At 38.4% G+C, this 7776-nt stretch overlaps 1 pseudogene; it reads right to left on the reverse strand.

The window, feature by feature from the left end:
* Positions 1–4217: 4217 nt before the first annotated feature.
* On the reverse strand, positions 4218–5155 carry LOC102843233 (annotated as a pseudogene).
* Positions 5156–7776: the final 2621 nt, after the last annotated feature.

The raw sequence follows: 7776 nt of genomic DNA on the forward strand, positions 1-7776 counted from the left end.
ACCTGTGTTATACCAATGATAAATCCTTATTTGCTGAAAGTAAAGAGAACTTGAAGCACTTGCTGCAGAAGATCAAAATCTTCAGCCTTTGATACAGATTATATCTTAACATCAAGAAAACAAAAATTCTCGCCACTGAACCAATAGGCAATAAATACTGTGATAGATGGAGAAGAGATTGAAGTTGTGAGGTTTAGCATTTTACATGGATCCACAATCAATACTCATGGTAATAGTAGTGAAGAAATAAAAATATGTGTTTCATTGAGAAAATCTGCTGTCAAGGCCTTCTTCAATGTTAAAGAGCAATGAAGCCGGTTTGAGGACTAAACTGTGCTGATCCAACCTTAGTCTTTTCTAACGCTTCCATTGCATCTGGAAGTTGAATAATGAATAAGGATGGCAGAAGAAGAATTTATACCTTTGAACTATGGTTTGGTTTTTGACTTTTTAAAAATCAGGTTCACTTTAATCTTTAAACTGACATCCTTGCCTTTGTGCACTTTTTAAATTTTATACTGGCTTACCTACAAAGTTGTATAAATTGTCCCTCACACCAGATTCCCCCTTCTTACCTCCCAAGTCTACCTCCTCTTCACCCACCAACCATGTAAACTCATAATTACCCCCCTAATTACCCCCACTTACCCCACTCCTCTCCTTAACCCCCCTTAGATCCTCATATACATTTTACTAGTTATCTATTTCTACAATAATGGTCTTAAACAGCATTTGTCCTTATGGGGCTGAGTTAGTTCACTTAGCTCAGTAACTGTAGTTTTGGATGCTGAGTATCCCATAATCTGCCAAAAGAATAAACAAGTTTCTTGTAGGAAATGCAACCAGAATGCTCCTGAGAGGCAAAGATGGTGAAAATTCATCTCCTACACTTTGGGTATGTTGTTAGGAGAAAGCAAAGTCTTTGAAAAAGGCATTATGTTAGGAAAGGTGGAGGAGTCAAAGAAGAAGAGGAAGACTTAACAAAATGGACACAGTGATTTTGACAACAGGTCAAGTATATAAGAGTATATTCCAATGTGTACCAGGAGCGATGTCGGAACTTGAGTGAGGTACTTCATGGGTGGGGGGGTGTTATTGCTGTTTGACTGGATCACGTGGGGCCCTTTAGGCTCAATCAGAAGGGATTGAGAAAGCTAGAGCTCATTCTTGAAGAGAAAACCAAGGATTCCTGATTTTCCAATCAGGTCTCTGTACTTTGCCTTGCATCAACTGCCTTTAGTCCAGAGCACCTTGAAATACCCTAGCTGTGGCAGTTGTCTGACAGAGGAGACTGCTTCCACAGGCCTTTTTTTCTATCAAACTGAAAGAAACCCAGGCAGCATAGCTGCCCCAATCTCTTCTGGAATGGTAACATCAGATCAAGAACCTGGTATCACCTCAGACATGAAAAACTACCACAGCAATGTTACATAGGAAGCAGGCTACTTCAGTGCCCCCTATACAAGCCCAGAGCAAGATGTCATCCCCCAAAAGTGACACAGTATCAGTTAATTTCCTGAAGCCAGAAAGTCTGATGGAACTTTCTGACACAGAATTTAAAAGAGCAATGATTGAATATTTTCAATGTGTGAAAAACAAACTTGAAGGATTACAAGACACTGCAAGCAAAAACCAGGAGGAGCTTTAAAAAAAAATCCAAAACAATGCAGATAAAACAAATGAGGCATTAGAGGCTCTGGAAAAACAAGAAACCACTATTCAAAATATGAGGACCAATATTTCAGATGCTGTCAACATGATAGAGGGACACATGAACAGAGTTGAAGACATGGAACACAGAACCAGTGAAATTTTAATTTACATGAAAAAATATTTCATCCAACAACAGCAGAATACACATCCTTCTCAAGCTCAGATAAAGTATTCACCAAGATAAACCATATTCTAGACCATAAAATATATGCTAATAAACCTAAATTAATAGAAATCATACAAAGTCAGATTTCAGGTCACAACAAAACTAGAAATCAATAAAAATATTAAGAAAATAACCCAAAATATTTGGAGACTTCAAAAACACACTTCTAAATAGTGCATGAGCCAAAAGTGAAGTTGTTGTTGCTAGGTACTGTAGAGTCAAGTACGACTCATAGCAACCGTATGAACAATTGCAGCCACAGTGTTGATCTATCTCCTTAAGGGTCTTCTTCTTTGCTAACCCGCCACCCTTCCCAGCATCATATCCTTCTCCAAGGAATAGGCCGTATGACCAACATGCCCAAAGTATGTGTGGTGATGCCTCATCATTCTTGCCTCCAAAGAAGACATATCTGTTTGTTCTCTTGGCCATCCATGAGATGTTCAGTGTTCTTTACAACAGCACAGTGCAAAGGCATCAATTCTTTTCCTGTCATCCTTATTCATTGTCCAGCTCTCAGATGCATAGCAAATGATTGTAAAGACTATGGCCTGAATCAGATGCACCTTAGTCCTCAAACTGACATCATTACTCCTCAATAATTTGGAGAGGTCCCTAACTGCAAATTTTCCCAGTGCAATGTATTCCCTTATTTCCTGACTGCTGGTCCCAAAGGTGCTTATTGTGTATCCAAGCAAGATGAAACAGGTGACAGTTTTGATCTCCTCTCCATTCATCAGGATGTTGCCTAATTATCGGCCAAGTGACAATTTTAAAAATTTGAACTAGTTAAAAATGCAAATGCAGTGAATAGAAGTTTGTAATATACAATGAAAACAGGGCTTACAGGAATTGAATGCAGACTGAGAAGCAAATGGCACTGAAGGGACCACAATCTTCTTTGATTCACTTGTTTCTTAGGCTGTGTCTATAAAAACAGACATGATACAAAGTTCTCAAATTATCATCACTGAGAAAGAATTTACATGATCTTGGGTTGATTTTCCATAATGCAGAGCAAATACAAGTGCACAGCTTTATTTCTGTCCAAAGATACCTCTCCACTCTCTGTTTATCCAGTCCCAAATAAACAACATTATTATCGGCAAATTTGAATTCTGGTGTACCAGAGTATTTGAGACAGCATTTCTGGATTCCTGGGAGCTTCTGAAGATGTCTTTTCTCTAGGAACAGAGGCCTAACATTGAGGAATTTTCATCTTCAAAAGCAATAAGAGGCAAATAAGGTTGTTTCACAAATACATATGCACAGATTAATAAATGATAGGGCTGCCTCTGACATGCTAGAGCTCTGGAAGCCTAGTGGTGAGGAGTTTACACTGCCAGCCTAAAGGTATGAGGTTTGGATTCATCAGTTGCTCCAAGGGAGAAAGATGAGCAATCTCGTCCCATGGGATCTGAAGCCTCTGAAAATCTACTGGAGAGTTAGCTACAGTCTGTTCTGATGCAATGGAATATAACAAAAATAACAACATCTCTGAGGAGAGTGCAATGAATCTCCAAGTTAAAGATACTGTGTTTGTAAGGCGTCGAGTCTATGTATTTGTAAGGCATCAAGTCTATTCAATATTGATGTATTATTTGTATCTAATGTAGTCATACTGCACAGACCTCAAAGAAAACCTACTGCTGTTTGTTGACCCCAACTCATAGGAACCTGAATAGAAATAGAAAAAAAACAGAAACAGGAACAGGAACAGAAACAGAAACAGAAACAAACAGGAACAGGAACAGAAACAGAAACAGAAACAAACAGGAACAGGAACAGAAACAGAAACAAACAGGAACAGGAACAGAAACAGAAACAGAAACAAACAGGAACAGGAACAGAAACAGAAACAGAAACAAACAGGAACAGGAACAGGAAAAGGAACAGGAACAGAAATCGAAATAATAGAATAGCCCTGAATGGTTCCAAATTCTTTAACTCTTTACATAAACAGACTGCATCATCTTTCTCTCTTGGGGAAGCTGGTTTAGTCCACTCCTTTTTGTACATTCTGTTGAGATTCCTTTTCTGTGCAAAGGTAGTGTGAATGTCATTATATTACATTTATATTCAGATTATAATGTGTGGGAGCTCTGGTGGCCTAGTGGCAAGAAGCTGCACTGCAATCCCAAAGGCACACAGCTCAAGGCCACCAGTTGCTCCAGGGAAGAAGTATGGACAATCTGCTCCCATACGATGAACTGCCTCTGAAAACCCTCTGAAGGGCCAGCTAGGGGCTGGTTCCGACTTCACAGTCCACAACAACAACATAGTGTGTCAAGGTGCCTCTAACAGGTCAAGTCTGTCAGAAATCCCACAATCTGTGGTCTTAGCAGTAACCTCCCTTCTTTGGTAACCTCCTTAAGGCATCCTTGATCTCCTTGTTCCTCAGGCTGTAAATCAGAGGATTGAGCATGGGAATGACCATAGTGTAAAAGACAGATGCGAACCTGTCAAAGTTAGAGGACTGCCCAGAGCTGGAGCTTAAATAGACAAAAATACTTGATGTGTAGAATAGGGAAACAGCTGTCAGGTGAGAAGCACAAGTGTTAAAAGCCTTGGCTCTGCCTTTAACCAACGTTATCTTCATAATGGAAGTTATTATATAGCAGTAGGATATCATGATGACTGTAACATTGGCTATACCAGAAATCATGGTTAATATAGCAGTCATGACTTGTATGAAGAAAGTGCTAGAGCAATACAAGGTTAATAACTGAGGCATGTCACAGAAGAAGTGCTGGATAACATTAGGCCCACAGAAGTGGAGCTGAAGCAAGGCACATAGTTGGAATACAGAAGCGGAAAGTCCAGCCATATAGGCTCCCAGCACCGTCTGAACTCAGAGAGTGGGTGACATGATCGATGAGTAGACCAGTGGGTTGCAAATGGCAGCACAGCGATCATAGGCCATGGCCGTCATAAGGAAGACTCACTCAGCCCCATGGTTGAAAAGATGAAGTTCTGAACGATGCAGCACACAGAAGTGATCAGTTTCTGTTCCTGGAAGAAGTTGGAGAGCATCTTGGGCACAGTGGAAGTCACATAGCAGATGTCTATGAAGGACAGGTTACTGAGGAAAAAGTAAATAGGAGTATGGAGATGGGAAGCCATCCTTATTAAGATGATGAGGCCCAGGTTCCAGGTCAGAGTTGTAATGTAGATCACCAGGAACACAGCAAAGAGCACTGCTGCGAATCTGGGAAAATCCGAGAATCCCAATAGGATGAAATGCGTTATCTGTGTAAGGTTTCCTTCCCCTGTCATTGGCTCAGAGCTCCTAAAATCTGAATGGAGACAAGAGAATGCATTGCTGACTCAAGTAGAATAATATTTTTACACATGCCAATATGTTACTCCACTGATTACTCTTATTGGTAAATGACTCACTCTCCTGGCGGAAAATTATTTAACATGTGTCTGCTCAGTATTTTAAATTCTCAATTAATTCACAGAAACTCAAAAGAATGAAAAGAAGAAAAAAAAAAAAGATGACTGGCAGCTTTCCAAAAGTTCTATTGAAATTATGTGACTATTATACACATATACTACAGATCGTTAACTCAAGTAGAAGTAAGAGTAAGTATCTCTGATAACTCATTATACTTGTTGCTGATACAAGTCAGAATCAACTGATGGCTGACCTTTAGTGGGTTTTCAGAGGCTGCACATCACATGGGAGGAGACAGCCTGTCAATCTCTTGTGGATTACCTGGTGGATTTGAACTGCCCAAGACAGAGCAGGGTTTAGGGCTGTTGTACATAAGGTCGCTATGAGTCACAGGCAATTAGACAGCACATAATCACAACAATAAAAATTAAAATATATAAATACTTGATCACATGGAAAGGATTTCTGGTGGTGAGGTGAAAAACATAACACTCAGCTAACCAATGTTAGTTAGAAGTTCAAATCCACCACCAGTCATTTAGTGAAGGAACAACAGGCAATCTCCTCTCACAAAGATCAATATTCTGGGAAACCTGAAGAAATGCTGGAGGACTGGAGTCAGAACCAACTTGCTAAAAGTGGGGTTTGGTAACATCAAGAGAGAAAGGATTCATGTTACTGACTTCACCTGCTAACTGTATGACCTTGAGCAAGTTCTTAATCTCTCTGTGTACTTCAGTTAATGAGCCATCATGGTGCAGTGGCTCAGCACTCAACTACTACCAGAAAGGTCAGCAGTTCAAACCCACCAGCATCTCTATGAGGAAAAGCAGTGACAATCTACTTCTATAAAGATTACACCCTTAGGGTGGGGGTGGGGGTGAGTGGGTGGGGAGAAAAGTGCAACAATGAATGAATGGAATTCCAAAATCTCTGTAGATGTTCATTGAAATTAATAATAATAAAAAAAGAGTTAAAAAAAAAGATTACACCCTTAGAAACCCAGAAGGGTAGCTTTAATTTGTCCTATGGAGTCATTACTGTTTGGAATCACCTTAACAGCAACAGCTTTGGTATATCAGTTACCTTATCAACAAAAGGAGACTAATAATAGCTACCATATCATGGAGTTGATGCAAACATTGACATTCAAGAGCTCAACAGTTTTAATAGCAATTTATTAAATTAATTATTTTGATAATTTCAGAAATTATTCCTATTACACATTCTCTCTAAAAAGATATAAAAGGAAGAATTTGTACTAATCAAGGAACTTAGTAAATTGCTTAAATTACATGGTCTGTGAAGATGGGCTCAAGATCATTTCTAAGAAATGATTTTTTAATTTCTATCTTACTGAGTTCTTTTATCTTCTAATCAGCTGGGCTGTAATTTCCTGATACCACTTTTAAAGCACCATTATGCTTTGAACTGGTAACATAAAGGACACGCCTTTCTGGTGGTTTGAATCCACCAGAAGCTCCTCAGGAGAAAGATGGTAAATCTTCTCCCATGTGATGTCCTGCCGTGGGAGCCCAGTGAAGCATCTTCTACACATTGATTAATTGAAAACAGTAAGCATGGGTTTTATTAGCTCTCAAGCTACAAAAGCTGACTTTATACTATGCAGTGATTGGCTGAGATGCTTTATTATTTGATTCCAAGCATATTGAATGAACAAGTGCAACCATACACTGAATAAATGTTGAATACATTAATAAATTGCTCTTTCACTCAATTTAGAATGTAAATGAATAAGAAATCATTTTTGTGTTATTTTAATTACAGCTTTTGAACTTGGAAATTTTCCTCTCTGGTTATACTTAGACTATAGTACTGAAACTATTAATTCTCTTGTAAAACCAAATGAATTAGTGTCATGAAAATACAAATTCACAGATGATATCTTTGAAACCCAAAATAATTGTTTGCTCTTATAATAAAAAATTCAAACAGTTGGTAAGTCAGTCACCCTAAAATAATTATATATTTTTAACTTATTTATATTTAATTTAATTTATGTGACTGAGGCAACCACAATTAAATGTAGTCTACAGAGCTCACCATTTCTGAAAAAGAGTGGTTACTTGTTAATTTTGTCTCTTATTTATGGTGAAATGAACCATAAAAAATTCTCTTGTTATGATTTTATAAGAGACAAAACAAGAAAAAAAATTGTTAATATCATCCTTTTCTCTAATGGCATTCTTCTGCAAGGTCCACCATACCTCAAGACGATAGGAGAAGAAACAGTGATTGATGTAAATAGTAATTAGAAATTTTACTCTGTGAGCTTAACTAATCAAAATACTCAAAATGCTGAATTGATAAAAACAGCGCTCATTTCCGAAGTTGATCTTCTCAGCAGAAAAGCAGGCAGAGAAACCCAGGAATGTTTGTGAAAGAAAAACAATGTAAGTAAAGAGGTTAAAAGGGACAGTTATACCAGTACATCCTATGCTTGGAGTGCTTATCTCTGGCATCTGTGTTCCCCTGT

Source organism: Elephantulus edwardii, unplaced genomic scaffold (genome assembly GCF_000299155.1).
Source record: "Elephantulus edwardii isolate Elephantulus edwardi_28Jun2011 unplaced genomic scaffold, EleEdw1.0 scaffold00284, whole genome shotgun sequence".
In the NCBI taxonomy this organism is placed as follows: Eukaryota; Metazoa; Chordata; class Mammalia; order Macroscelidea; family Macroscelididae; genus Elephantulus; species Elephantulus edwardii.